The sequence below is a fragment of the Triturus cristatus genome, chromosome 7, assembly GCF_964204655.1.
Source record: "Triturus cristatus chromosome 7, aTriCri1.1, whole genome shotgun sequence".
NCBI classification, from domain to species: domain Eukaryota; kingdom Metazoa; phylum Chordata; class Amphibia; order Caudata; family Salamandridae; genus Triturus; species Triturus cristatus.
The window spans coordinates 896,403,744-896,419,009 of NC_140590.1; the positions used below are offsets into that span (position 1 = coordinate 896,403,744).

Below are 15,266 nucleotides of genomic sequence, written 5' to 3' on the forward strand. Positions count from 1 at the left end.
TCTCAGGCAGTGGCATTATAGAATTTACACTAACGGATGCCTAAATATTTTTGTGAAAATTCAAACCATGGCACATCCAGATAAACAAGTCAATACTATGATGGTCAAGTTGATACTACGATGGTCAGTTCAAATACAAGGTAATTGATTTATTGCTTCTGGATTAATTAAGGGCATTTTACAACAGCACTCGGAATTTAAAAATCTTTCAAGTGCTTTGACGGCCATCTAATGCATCATCTTCATCCCTATCATCTTCACCTCCACCATAATAATCACAATCTTCTACATTCTGTCTCTGATACTGCAGTGGCACTTCCAAACGCTTTGCTGTTGCACAGATATTATCAAATGATAATATTCAATTGGCACAAACAACATCTAAGCGAGATTGGTACTCTTGTGGGTGAAGATATTCTGTATATTTTGATAAGCAGCTGTGTACACCTCTAATGCTTTTCCATGGAATAACATTTCTATTGTTATAAACTCGCTAAATATTTTCTTTATGTCTTTAATTTTTTGTTACTCAAAATTATCAATAGTTTCCTCCAGCTGTCAACTTATTCGAGAAGCATCCAAGGCAGCTGGTTGTAGTTCACTTTCAGCCTGTGTTATAATTTGTCGATTCGATTGGTTCCACAGCTGTGTTCTCTCAAGCTGTGCCACCTGTTTTACTTCTCGATTTCATGCTGACAGGGTCACTTTCAAGTCCTTCCTTTTAAGTCTTATTACAGCACCATCATTTTTGAGAGGTTCCACTATTTTGGCTTCAAGTCTTTCCACCTCTGCTTGTCTGTAATCCTGAAGTTTGGCAAGTTCATTAGCAAAGTTTTTCAAACCATGTTTCAAGCTTGGCGTCTCTGTATCTGCAAATGCGTGAACTTCTTTTACTAGGAGATCTGCTTTGTCTCGAAGTCTAGCAGTTTTTCGAACATATGCAGGAAATATTTGGCACAGATCTCCAAAATGCTTATCCACATTTGTAACAGCATCCTGGATTTGTCTAGTCTGAATGTCCCTGGTCCCAGGAGCGAGCTTCATGCTGGGTCCTCCATTTAAAGACAGAATAATATTTACCCAAGGGTTTATAACGGAAAAATCAGCCCTCTGGCCAAAGGACTGATGGAGGTCCCCTCATTAAGAGTCAGGAGACAAAGACTATAGGATAGGATCAGGACAGGGCAATACTTACTAAGACATTTCTATAGACAGAACGCACTAGGGCGCATCCCTCTCTTACACTCTGTCCCTCCTCGATATTCTTCTGGAATCTTCAATCTAATCAGGTTGTCTTTCAGGTATGAATGTTCCCAGTATGTTCTCTCTTTTCCTCATTAGAAGCAGCTCTCGCCTCTCTCTCTGTCAGAATCGATGCAGGAAACGATGATCTAACTTAATTCAATTAGTAACTCTAGTTATACTCTTTATTTCTGCATGTCCCGCCCTCAAAAGTTGCAAATATCGGTGGATCATGGACTGTGATTGGGCAGGGGCAGGGGAGTTGTCATCACCTCATGCTGTCATGTTTAATTTCTTAATGAATCCTTTTGTCTACCAAACCCTTCCCTTTAGCTCATTTATTATTCTTCCTTATTTATTTTCATGTGTTTAATGTTTCAAAATAAAACATATTTCAATAGTGTTCCACAGTCGAAGAAGCGTTCACATGGTGACTTGTCCTTGGCTCTTGGCTGCTTGTCAGGGACACGGTCAGCGGGTCACATCATTATCACACTGCGCATGTCTTAGCTCGCTTCCACCTTAACCGCCATCCTTTTCCTTTGCCTACCACATTAGGCCCAAACGTACACTATTAATAAAGGAATCATAAACAGATGTTACTTTCTCAAATATGTGATTGTCACTGTTCATCACCCACTTCTACTCTACCCCATGTTCATTTCTCTTTTTTTAAGCAAAAGCATGAGTAGCAACAGCTCTTTTTAAATACAGGCAAGCATATGCCAGGCATGCGGTGCCTCAAGACCTAATGTTTGTAACTTATGTGCATGCATGAGAGTTTTCCCTCTCAAGCGGGTTAGTCATGTGGTTATCTACATGGTCTGGTTTGCACATGAGCAAAAGTGTTTTTTGGTTTCAAGCGGGGTTTGGTCGCGCTGCAATTTATTCTTTGTTATTTAAGCGTGCGTAAAGCTCTTTTCCCCATACATAAGTGTTGTGTGAATGTTAATTTTGTTTTCTATACTATTTTACCAATTAGTACTATTAATGAGAGATTGCTTCCGAGCAAGTTTTGTTTTCTTGAATCCTTGCTCCATCACTTGTTATGATGGACCAGCATCACCAGTGTCACACTTTAAGGAACTCCTTGAAGACTGGCTCATATCACTGCTGTCATTCAAGTCTCCAGTTGGAGCACTCTCACCACCTTTGAGCGCCTAGAGTTACAACCATTCAACATGCACATGTCGACAATCTGTCACCATGATCACACCTATGATTCATGTGAGCCTGATGTCATGGAAATATCTTCGGAGGAGGACGACTAAAATTCAACAAGAAACGTGCACATAATTTTGTATCCGCTATGAAGACTGTGTCATGGGGAAACAATTATCGTTTGAATATTTGTCTTTCCTATTTGTTCATGTGTTTCCCCAAGAGCATTATTTTCCTTCAATTTGGCAAATTCAGTATCATGCATTATCTGCTTACTTACCAAAACACATCTCTTCTTTTTAGGATAATTTTTTTAATATAATGTAACATTTTATCCTATAGCAAGAAAAAGGAAGAGAGTCCGAAAGTAACCGTGGCAGGTGTATAAACCTCCACTGAGGTTTTAAGTTCCCATCACCCACCGGTGGTGGTTCTTCATCATTTGGGAACTAAGGATGAACCCCGGAGTACCAATCACTATGTTAGTTGTGGTGGTACCCTGGTTGTCCCAGGCAACCGTGCCAAATTGTTACCAGCAGGTGATGATTGCAGTGCGAAAAAAGTGATGAAAAAAATGATGAAAAAAAATGGTGAAGTTAAAAATGACTACCAAGGCACTGTGTAATTATATCTCCTTCTGGAATTTTTCCTCTTTAGAGCGGTGCCTCACTGTCCTGAGCGGATGCCAGGCGAGGCGAGGTGCGTACCCACATTGACTCGGGTAAGTGCACACGAAAATTTGTGTCAACAACAATTTTTGTTTTAATAAACATGTATCTTCTTTGTAAAATTTCATATCTTTGAGAACTGTTAAGAATTGAGGTGTGTATACTACATTGAACTACACACTATTTTTGGATCAGCAATGTATACTATGGTGCAAACAGATTAAGTTGAGTGTCCCTCTTAGCATACCTGTTTGTTTGTTTCCATCCAGAGGCCCACCTCCAGACAATGCCTGTAACTGTTCCAATGTGACACACAGGACTCGATCAGGTTGTATTGGGTCCCAACCGTCGATTCAGTTCATTATTATTATTATTATATTTCATTTTCATCACGCCTTTTGCAGTAGCGTTTACATGGTCCTGACGAGAGCTTGGACTCCCTTGTCCAATAGCCGAAACATGTAGACCTGAAATCTGACAGTTATTTGTTTGAGCTGTCTATATTGGTTTTAATCTTGACACCAGGATAGCGCCAGAATAAAATTACACAGTGCCTTGGTAGTCATTTTTAACTTCACCATTTTTTTCATTTATTTCTTTTCATAATTTTTTTTTTCATCACTTTTTTCGCACTGCAATCATCACCCGCTGGTAACAATTTGGCACGGTTGCCTGGGACAACCAGGGTACCACCACAACTAACATAGTGATTGGTACTCCGGGGTTCGTCCTTAGTTCCCAAATGATGAAGAACCACCACCGGTGGGTGATGGGAACTTAAAACCTCAGTGGAGGTTTATACACCTGCCACGCTTACTTTCGGACTCTCTTCCTTTTTCTTGCTCTATTATTACATGCTCTGATCCTACACTCGAGACCCACAGTATTCTTTTGTGTATTGATATTTGATTTGGGGATTTATACTGTGTTGGTCTTTAAACTCATCCCTAGGACCCCCTTATTTAGCTCTTTGTTTCTACATTTTATCCTATAACTTTGAACATGCAAGGCTTAAAAGAAGAATTTATGGAAAGTGTATTGCATTTTTTCATGCTATTTTACATATTTTACGATAATTCACATATTATCATTTTATGTGTTTGCTGATTTTATATATTTATATTAGACATTAAAGTATATATAGATATCCCTTCCGAAAGCATGGATTTTACTTAAGTATTCTTATAAAACAAACAAGAATCCCTAAGCATAAGATCATATATATATAAGATTTGACCCAACAACATCATATTCAGATGTCTAAGCCAGGGATGACAAAAAGCCCCAAGGCCAAACTCCATTTTGTGCAGGCCAGACTCCATGTTTTTCCTGATCATCAGCCTGTCTACCTTTGACCTTGATACCATCTGTCCTTATCTTTCAGAAAACCTGTGAAAGTGTCAAACCCTCTAACCAAAAGTCTTGAAAAAAAACTAACATGACATCAATCTGGGATAGGTTACCTGTTATCTATAATTCAAGGTTAGATAGTGAATATAACAGAAATAATGTAGTCTAAATTGAACTGTAATTTAGTTTCTTAACTGTAAAATACAAAGCTCAGTATTGCTTGGATATGAATTTATCTTAAATAAATTAAAAGACAAGAGGCATTTGGCAAAACAGGAACAGTGTGTTTAATTAAAAGCTGGACATAATGTATCTGCTCAAATTCTCTTGATGTACAAAGTATTGGTCATCCATTTATACATTTCATGAGGTACAATAAAACGATTTGCTACATCCCAAAAAGCAGTTGTAAATCAACAAATGAAGGCATTTGACAAAGACACAGATGGCTCTCGACCTCGGAGAGTGTGGGCCAGTGTGTATCAGTCCAGATATCTGACATGAGGCGTGCATGATCCCCACGTGTGGTGTGCCTGTCGTGTCCTGATTGGTTGAGTGTGCCTATCTACATGTCGTATTTAACTGTGATATTTCTGGGGAAAGTGAGCCTTCGGCCAAACTGGTTTTATTGGCCCAATTGTCTCTCACTTGTTCATAGTACAACTATCTATCTGTGGAACAACTATCTCTCTGTGGAATTGATCGGGGTTTTCCCTGAATGCGTGATTGTCTTTGGTTTATAGGGAAACTCACCTGTGAACTGTTATGCAATAGGTATGGGCATGGGTCACAGGACCTGCCTGACCACTTATCTGTGACACTGGGTTCATGGAGAGGTTACTTTGGGTTAATCCGACAGCAATGATGTGAGTTCATCAGAACTTCTAAAAATAATATAGCAGCCACTGGTACGTTTTTATGGACAGTTTCCATTTTGTACGTTAATATTGTTTGCACTGGAATTAATGAGGTTGTGTTTGCTCTGGTTTGAACATATTTTGACATTGTTCTTATTCGCAACAATAATATTATCGTATGAGCATGGACCGCGGAATACATTGGTATCATTATTGCTGATGTCAGAGCTGCTGGGCAGGCACAAGTTACAGTATTTATTGTCATTGCATTGACGGGCATTGATCTAGTACAAACGGTGGCATGCTTTCACATAGCATTTGGTGATATTACCATTGTCAGGCTTGCACAAATCATGACATTCATTGACATCGTATTCACCCATTCTGACATCAGGAAACAGCTAACAGTGTTACATAGATCAGTACAAACTAAATACGCAAATTTATATAAATGAATACCCAAACATATTCTGTAGATTAGTTCTATAGTTTTATTGAGGCATGTAGTAGACCGTGTATCACCCCTCAAAGACTGTTTTAACATTTCCTTTCAGGGAGATGGTTCACTGTAGGTCTAGACTGTAATGTAAACGTTGAAAAATCAGACAACCCTTCTTCTCTTTTTGTTGCAGATAATAAGTCCCATCCCTGATGCTTGCAATGATGTCAATTTAATATTTGGCCTACCTTATCCCACTGTGTTTTGCAATAAACATAATTAGGGCACACTCTACATGCCACTTCAATTCCTCTTCAATTTTGAAATACTATGCCTCTCTGAAGCCTTAGATATTTGAGGCCTCCTTGCTGATGTCTCTTCATTCCCAGACTTGTTAGCAAACACCTTACCAAATTACTCCATCCCCAAAAGCTCTCCTGCAGGACCCTCCATCACAGCCAGGATCAGCATCATCAAGGAGCCACCACATCTGCCCCGCTGATATCCTGTCAGGCTTTCCTGACTCACCCTGGCTTCTGATTTGCTCTCAATACTCTAAGTCCTCCACCCTCCACGAGGGCCACCTAGAAACAACCTACTTCCTCCAGTCCTTCTAGTCCTCTGTATGGCAGAATGCATCCAGTGGTTCCTGAAACTCTGGCACCCGCTTTAGTTCCCTTTACTGTTAGGAATTTCAATGGCGTCATTGAGTTTGATACATGGGAATGCTGTATGGAGCTTAGACTAGTTTATCCATCGTAATCAATTGCTGCGCCATGCCCCATATGCTCTCATTATAAGCTGGTACACACAAAAGGAGAGATCTGAACAGATCTAAAATATAGTACATGGTCATATTTTACTAGGCATTAGTGGGTATTAAATTGCTACATGAGGCTATTCAGACACTTCCTTTCAAATATGTTTTTTTCATATTTGTTTTATAGATGCATTGTACAGGTTTAGAAATGTTAACCCCCAAGTAGTTGTCCTCCATTTTCACATTGTTGCCCCAAACAGCTTCTCCAACTATTAGTATCACTAGTGTTCAGTTTCTTTTATATTTAGTTACAGTCCCAGCTAATTACGCCTTTGCCACTATATTGCCATATGTAGCAACCAGCTTAGATTTAAAAATGGGATTGCCCTAGGCAAAGGATGCAGAAATGACAAATGAAGGGAATGGTGAAGACCGATGACTGGTTTTCCATTGAATATGGAGGAGAAAGGCAACCACTAAAGAGGATTTCTACAGTGGATGCCATATGTAATAATCTTTCAACATACCTTAATTTGTGTCTAGCATTAATAAATCGCCCTATCAAATGATTTCACCATATGTTTGAGAACGTAGAATATAAGTTGGGGTGGGTTTTAGTCCACTACAAGCAAAAATGTCACTCTTTTGCTTCATTAGGTAAAAATTTCAGTAATGTAAACCTGAACTCAACCCCTGGTAGCTAGGGCACAGAGCAGGCAGGCTTAATTTAAGAAAATATGTAAAGTCTTCAGAAGTACGAAAAAAGTTGAAAACCCAACACAAAATAATTTAACTTTAATGTATAAAAACTGAGAATAATTAAATTAGCAAGTTTAAATTTAAAAATAGCATCATAAAGTGTGAAGAGCCAACCATTGTATTCTGGTTTCACTTGACCAGTACTTATGGAGATTTAAGGCTGACCACGAAGGAGCAAGGGTTGGATATATGCACCAGGTTCGACCCAGAATAATGACACAAAGATGCATGAACACCTGCAAAAACAGTCTGACTCTTGTATAGACACCCAATATGAGTGATGACTCAGACTGCCCATAAATAACTCGTTGAGAAACATTAAACAAGCTTCTGTTATCAATACACAATAGGAAACAGATCAGCGACATGAGGTAGAAACCTATTCAGCAAACATTTCAGATAAGGTAATATCATACATTTACCAAAATGATAATGATCACTCTGTGGTTTAAAAACAAAACAACATACAACACAAGTTTACCACTAAGGTGGGCCTGATTCACAAAGGTAAACTTACACTTCTGCGTAAGTCTATGATGGTTTGCTATTCACAAAGGGATTTAAGAGTAGTATTCTTATGAGTGTGAAATCTCCACACATGAAAAGGTAGGGCTTCTTTCTTATCTTTTTATGTGCGGAGACTCTGCACTGATACAGAAAAATACTACTCATAAATTCCTTTGTGAATAGCAAACATTCATAAACTTACATGAAAGTGCAGGTTTACCTTTGTGAATCAGGCCTCGAGTGTGTTGGCGAAGTAATGTTTAGTTTGCTTCACAGTCGGAGACATGTTCACATACATAGGCAATACACTCTCGATCCATTGTGCAAATGAATAACTGAACAAACTGTATTACAAATAACTACACATCACAGAGTGCACTATAGCGACTAAATCGAAAGTAATCAAGAGACTTTTTAATATCGACAAACTGCCTCAACCAGAATGCTCCATAATAAGCAGGACAGGCAGGAGCATTTAATGAGAAACTAATCGTGAAAAAGACTAACTCAAAACACATCAGTGTATTTCCTGTAATTGTGCCCTTGTTAAATTTGTTATACTGAGTTCCTGAAGTGCGATGTAATCTTTAGATTTTCTTCAGCTTTTGAAGTGCACCACATGGAAAAAGAATGTTTTGCTGAACAAATATATACCTACATACCATCCAACAACTGTAAAGAAAAGGCTGAGTAACATTCACAAGAATTAGTTCCAATGTTTGTCTCTTTGTTGGCAGAAATCCCCTACACATTACGGCCTCTGAAGGCCCTCAACCAGCCTTCAGCCAGGCCTTGCGCCAAACCCCCCACTGGCACCCAACCCCCTGCACAGCATCTTCGACCATGCACAGCATGGTGTTAGGCACAGGCATGCTTGCCTGATTATGTGACTTGACAGTATAAAGTATGTCATTTTAGGTAAGACAGACCTACTGACCTTGTCAAAGGGTCTGAACACCAAAATATAAAAGGGGGCCTATTGGCTTTATCAGGGGTCACCACGTCAAATATATAAAGCAGACCTATTGTTTTTGTCAAAAAAACACCACTAATTGTAATTAAATGTATATTTCATAAATTCACACTTTGAAATGTGTATCAGAAGTTATTATCTTATTTTTTTAACAATAAAGCTATATTTAAAAAAAATGACTCAGAGCCTTTCCTATAACATTTTGTAGGCCACAAAGTTCAGCCATAGAACCCACCATAAGCGGTCCCTGCACTCCAGCTAAAGAGCATACAACTCCTGCTCAGAGTGCCCTTCATTTATTTTTCCTTCTTTCATTTTTTTGTTGGGTGCCCAGGTGCCCACTCTGGCAACCGACACATTTTTTTATTGTTGGGGGCCACAGGCTCCTGTTGGCTCCCCATCAGCACCCGTACTAGTGTCGGAAGGAGCTGACATTTTTGTAGCCCTTTTATGTGAAAGAGGGTGCCCCAGTTCCACCCAAAGCATCTACATCACATTAAAAATAGTGGGGGGAAAGGGAGAGCCCCAATACCCACAGGTCCCCAGAGGCCCATGCCAGTTCCTGAGCCACCTCTGTGGTAGGTGCCTGCCTTTTTAAAAAGAAATGTTAAATGGGTGTCTCAGTGCCCACCTGGAGGAACTCACCATTTGTCCATGGTCTGGGGTCACAGGGGAAGCCACAAAGGTCATGCGGCCCCAGCTGGCTTTCCTGTCTATCACCATACTGGGTGCTGGCTGGAACAGAGTCCCTAAATTTTCTCCCACCCTGGCAAGAGCAGCATTTTTATCTACTCACCCCAGGCTGGGAGCAAAGTTGTGCTCACTGCCCAGGAGAGCGCTGGCAGGGTATGCCCGCACACTTCCAAGCCGGGAATAACAGTGTCCCGGGTGTGGGGTCTCTGGTACACTTTATTACCAGGCTCTGGGAGATGGGCTCTGGATGCTCCTTTCCCAAACATCAACTGGCCCTTGAGGATGCAGTCCCCGGGGTGCTACTGTGGCCAAATCAATGACGAAAAGCATGCCTTCTGAACCAAGATCTACCTTTCTGCCAAATTAGGTGTAATTCTAATCAGCTGTTGTGGCTGTAGCTGTGTCTAATTTTACTATTGAAAAATGAATAGGGAAGATATGTTTTGGGATCCCCATTTTTCTCAGCCCTTACCTCATGGCTCACCCCGAATACTTTCAGGAAGAAGCTGACGTGGATGAACCTTTTTTGGAAAATTCAGTGCAGTGTTGTCAGATGGTGCCAAAGTTATTAGAAAGCCAAATAATGTTTTTTCTTAAACATCAAGGCAATGGTAGATAGCTTCATATAGTGACATTAATTAGAAACAATAATTGCATTAATTGTTTTCTAAACCTCCATATACCAAGTATGAAGTAAAGAAAAATCTCATGTTGGTATTTCACACACTGTTAAAAATGTTTAAAACAGTATGTAAAATGTATGACAAACAATTTACTATAATTAAGTTAGCTTACCCTCAGTTGTGGTGTCCTTGTTGTCAGCACCTAGCTCAGGACCAATGACTGCTGCCACCTGCTCCTTCTTAGGTATCAATTCAGGCCGGCTACTTAGACCTCCATCAGTAGTCATTGTGGCCCTCAAGTTCTGCATCAGGTTCTCCTTAGGTATATGATTGTAGTCATGCCACCTTTTTTTTACTCTGCTCCACAATCATGTTTTCTTTGCTGTATTGACTTTATCAAGCAGTCCTGTCCACAAACCAGCAGTCGTAGCCAGTGGAAGCTTTGAGGTGCCAACCAGATCTTCTTGCTTAATCAAATACATCAAAATCTCAACCTCATCCTGTGTAATCATAAGCTTCCTCTTTATAGTGCTCTATTGAGTACCTGTTCCTTCTTGCTGTACGACCTCTTGTCTTCTCTCCTTGCCATACCATTTTCTTGGAACAATCATGAGAATTTACCGCAACATTTGAGCCAAATTTTAAATTGTAGAATGACATAATGATGTTTTGTGCAATGTAATGACACTTTGCGGGACGCAATGGCGCTTGGCGTTAAGCAATATTTCTCAACTTCGCAAACATTTGCTTACAGTATAATGTGCAGTAAATATAACGCTGCCCATGGAAAAGAAAGTTGGACAATGCATTGCATTTTTGTCTCACTATACAATGCTGTCAGCTTGGATAAATCTAGCTCTCAGAGAAATAATTTACCAGGATACACTGCTTTAATACTGTGATAAATGCACAACCAAGACTTTTAGGAGCGTAAAAAATAGGTGTGTCTGTCTTATTATGATTTCAACCTATTGGAAAGATTGTTCTCATCAGAATATTTTGATTCTAACAACATACCATGGAGGGCATAGATATCAGTTATTTAGTCAGAAAGTATAAGACTAGAAATTTGTAATTATACATGGCTTGTGCTCATCTGTGTACATTTGGTGTTCACAGATATGTGCTCATTTGTACTTCAGAGGTGTCATAGTCTTCTGCTCCAGAGGAAGTCAATAGTACATGCAGAGAGTGGGCAACCTTTGGTGTGAAGATTTGCGGCTGTGATGCTTGCACTATGCAAAATACAAAAGTGAAATTAAGATAAATTACAGAGACCAGAGCACCAAAGGACCTTGACACGACTTACAAAGGTGATGACCATCTAAGAATTTTAGAGTATAGGTTCCTCAAGCTTCAGAGTGTGCTTTGCTAGGAAGCTGAAATACTTTGTTGATGCGAAGGAACCTTGTTGCCAGGAGAATCAGACTCATTCCAACCTTATTAGGAGTTATCAATTATTGAATTCAGGGAAGTATTTTGGATATCACTTGAGATGAATAATTTAGACTTTGGTTGGTTTGTACATTAGTACTGAAGACATACTTACAAGGATTGCAAAGTCTATTGTACTTTGGCAAAAGGAACTTGTGTCTCTTCAACTTGTGCAGGCTTTGCTTACTTTACTTGAAGTTACATACGGTATTAAGGGACTCTTAGTGGTGTGGAATTGATTGTATGTTTATAGGTGTGAATGCATAATAACAGCATGCATATCACACAACTGACAGACTTTGTATACTGAAAATGGAACAGATCAGTGACTTAATGTTCAACTCACTGAAAGTAGTTAAATATACAGGAACATGTATTATAGTTCCGATTATTTTGTTTGTCTGTTACAAAGATTTCTTTTACCTTTCAGTAGGATGTCACAAGGCTTTCACCAACCATAGAAAGTAGGTCCCACAGAGATTCCCAAAAGGTATATCTTATGTCATGGTCACAATAAAGAACGATAATGCATTTCACAAAATACTGAAAAAAATATTTCTTGTAGATAACAATGCCTCTGCAGTGCAGGCTGAGCCCAGACGTAAGAAGAGGCAGAGTGATGATACTCATTATCTTTTTTTCTGTCTCTCGTCCCTGTGTCCTCTTCACAGGTCTACTGCTGACTGGCATACATTACGTATGCATGGTCACCAGCAGGTTCAGGGAACTGTGGCTAGCAGCATTGCTCTGGTTGGAACTAGATTGCCAGGTAAGTAACACTTTGACAGTGAGTGGAGCCCAAGAGCATTTTGTAGATTGTCAAAAATATTCAGTCTACATAAAATAAAATTGAGCATGTGCAAAACATGATGCACACACTCATCTGGCCTCCATGCAAACCTTACAGCAAATACAGCAGTAGATGTGTATGCATCTTTTACTCATGGGGATGTATGGCTCTTGAAGATATCCTTTACATACATGGCCTCTTATCTGACTTATAAGTCCCCCAAGAGAATGCACAAGATAGGCATGGGGGAATGCAATTCATTCAGTTAATGCCTTCTGTGCAGAAATGCTGGTACAAGCCATGTGTTCTATCATTCAAAATTACACTCCTGGGCTAATTTATGAGTGATAATGCATTCATTATTTCTTAATGATCATTTTTTAACCTCTGGAAGAGAGTGACTGGTCTGTAAACCTTTTGCCAGACGTAAACATTTATGCTGCTTATATGCCCTAGATGTATGACATTTAAAAAACAGGGTCTGTTGTATTAATGATTCTCACACCCTTACAGTGAAAAACCTTCAAAGTCAGTTCTTAATGTGGCAAAGCTGGCTTTCCCATAGGAGAACATCTGGCTACTGTATGACTACTTACAGTGATTAAGATCAGCTTGGGTGCAGCAAAACAATTATTTCAGGGCTCATTTTAATAGCAATCCAACTTAATGGTCAAGTCGTATTTTATGTTATGATTTTGAAAATGGCACTTTTTGGAAGCAGTTTTATTCCTGCCTAAGCCAAAATGGGTTTTTCTGCCAGTGTCACCTGACTGCAGATGACTCCCGTATTGGAGATGCAGATTGCTCCCAGACAGTGGACAAAGGACTTGGATGTGGAGAGGAGTTTTCTTCCCCCTGGGGGCCTGTGCCCTGCCCCTTCCTAAGCTTCACATAATGCCTTCCTTGTCACTGGCAGATGTAGCGTATACCTAGGCCGGCCTCTGTTTTGTTTTGCAATTAGTTTGACTCCAAACCCAGCAGGAGGGGGGCGCTGCCCCAGAACTGTTTTGGCATGATCACAAGGGAGAGTTTGCCCATTATCATAGCCACACCTTTTGGTGGGCACAGGGTGCTCCCGCCAGAGGAAAGAGTTGCCATGTTGGATTTAGGTTGAGAAGTGCACAGCAGGATAGTTTACAGAAAGAAACACAGGAGGTGCTGCAAACGTGGATGGGGTCATCCCTGGGTATTTTCGCCCGGAAAGCTGACAATGATTTTCCTCCACCGACTGGCTGGAACTGGGCATAAATGTAGCATCCCAAGTATCCTCCCCAGAACACTCCTAGACCTGTGAAGAATCAGAATAAGGACTGCTCTGCTGTCTGAAACAAGAAGGAATACTGAACCTGCCTGCCTTACACTCAGGACCCCAGAAGTGGCACCAAGGGTCAGTTGATTAACCTCTTTTGACCTGCAAGGGCACAGCAAGCTTGCAGATGCTTTTCCCTGTGATTCCTAGAGGACCAGTACAAACTGGACCTGCCCTTAACCCTGCTGCTTGCCTCTGATGGAGTGAGTCCTAACCCCAAGGTGGCGCCACCCAGGTCCTGGACCCTTGAGTGGTGTTAGAGTTTACTCCTCTGTCCCCAAACTGAAAAATCTGGGACTTTAAAACCTTTTGCAACTTCCAGTTTGGAGAACCATTGGAGACCGATATTGCCATTGAAGCCGCAGCCATCGTACACTGCTTCACCAGTGGACTCAGCTTGTTGGTTTGCCCCACTGAAGGACGTCTGACTTCCAGGAAAGTTTCTAATTTCATACCTAGAGGGATTCATCTGGGCCGATGACAAGCAGTAACCAGTTGACATTGAGAACTTCCTAGGGAACACACTTCAAACTTCACCTACTCGGAGCTTTCCTGCCTTAATCGACCCCCGCACCAGGATCCCGTTCTTCAGCAACCTGCAGTCATTGTGCCCTGCTTTGGATCTAACTTTCAGCTTGTCCTGTAGACAACTCGTCGATGACCACTTTTCCTTCACAAATTGTTTTACGCCAAAAGGTAAACTTTCCACAGGGAAGAGCCTGGTCCCTATATCCATTCCACAGTCCATCGCAGTCTGCCTTAACTTTTGACTTTGAATTGGTGTGGCGAGACCACATAACCATGATTGGCGCTTTATTCTTTTCGGTGCTATTTTTTTTTCAAACTCTAAATATTCATATCCCTGTTTCTACTTCCTGGATTTTTGTTAGTTTGGTGTCAATTCATTTATGAAAATGAACTCTGCTTTTCTAAATTGGATTGGATTTTTTTTTTCTTTTGTTAAGTTTTCACTTTATTAGAGCTGCATAAGTACGTTACACACTGCCTCTAAGTTAAACCAAACTTCCAGAGGGTTAAGCACAGGTTTATTTAGTGATTTTGTGGTTTACCCTGACAAGGATTGTGATTATTATTTGAGGGGTGTTCTCACCTCCTGGACTATTCCAACTTCTAATCATTATGCAAACCCAATGGTTCTCTATTCACGGAGAGCCTGTCACTTAAAACAGTAGAGCAATTGTGTTCCATTCCTGAATCAATTCGGAGCCAGCATATCCATGTATTGGAAGATAACCTGCACATTTGGGAACCTCAAACTTCAAATTGTAAATGTGCAAGATCTTCATCAAGAGCTGGTCCCTTAGTTAGTAAGTGGGTCAATTATTGATACGTGTGTGGAATGCCAACCTCCAGGGCCCCTTCTATATTGTAAGTTTCCTGCTGCACTGGTGGGCAATCTTTCCCAAAAGTGCTAACAACTGAGCATCAGCAGCTAGACGGAAGAGGTGTCTGCTGGGGTTCGCTTCTGAACTGCATAAAGCAAATGTCCTTGGAACACAGGATTGTTTTCATGCCTATGAGAGACACTGTTTTAAATTTCCTTCTGGGAAAAATGTATGCCTGAAGGACTGTTCTAGATAGGATGGGTCTTCTAACGTACATATATTGACCATCATGTGGCGGGTTGGCCACTGATTACTTTTTTGTCTGACATTGAAGCAAGCTGAGGCTAAACCATTG

At 40.4% G+C, this 15,266-nt stretch overlaps 1 pseudogene; it reads right to left on the bottom strand.

Moving 5' to 3' along the window:
• Positions 1 to 381: 381 nt before the first annotated feature.
• LOC146810817 (CBY1-interacting BAR domain-containing protein 1-B-like) lies at positions 382 to 1,044 on the bottom strand (annotated as a pseudogene).
• Between the last annotated feature and the right edge of the window lie 14,222 nt (positions 1,045 to 15,266).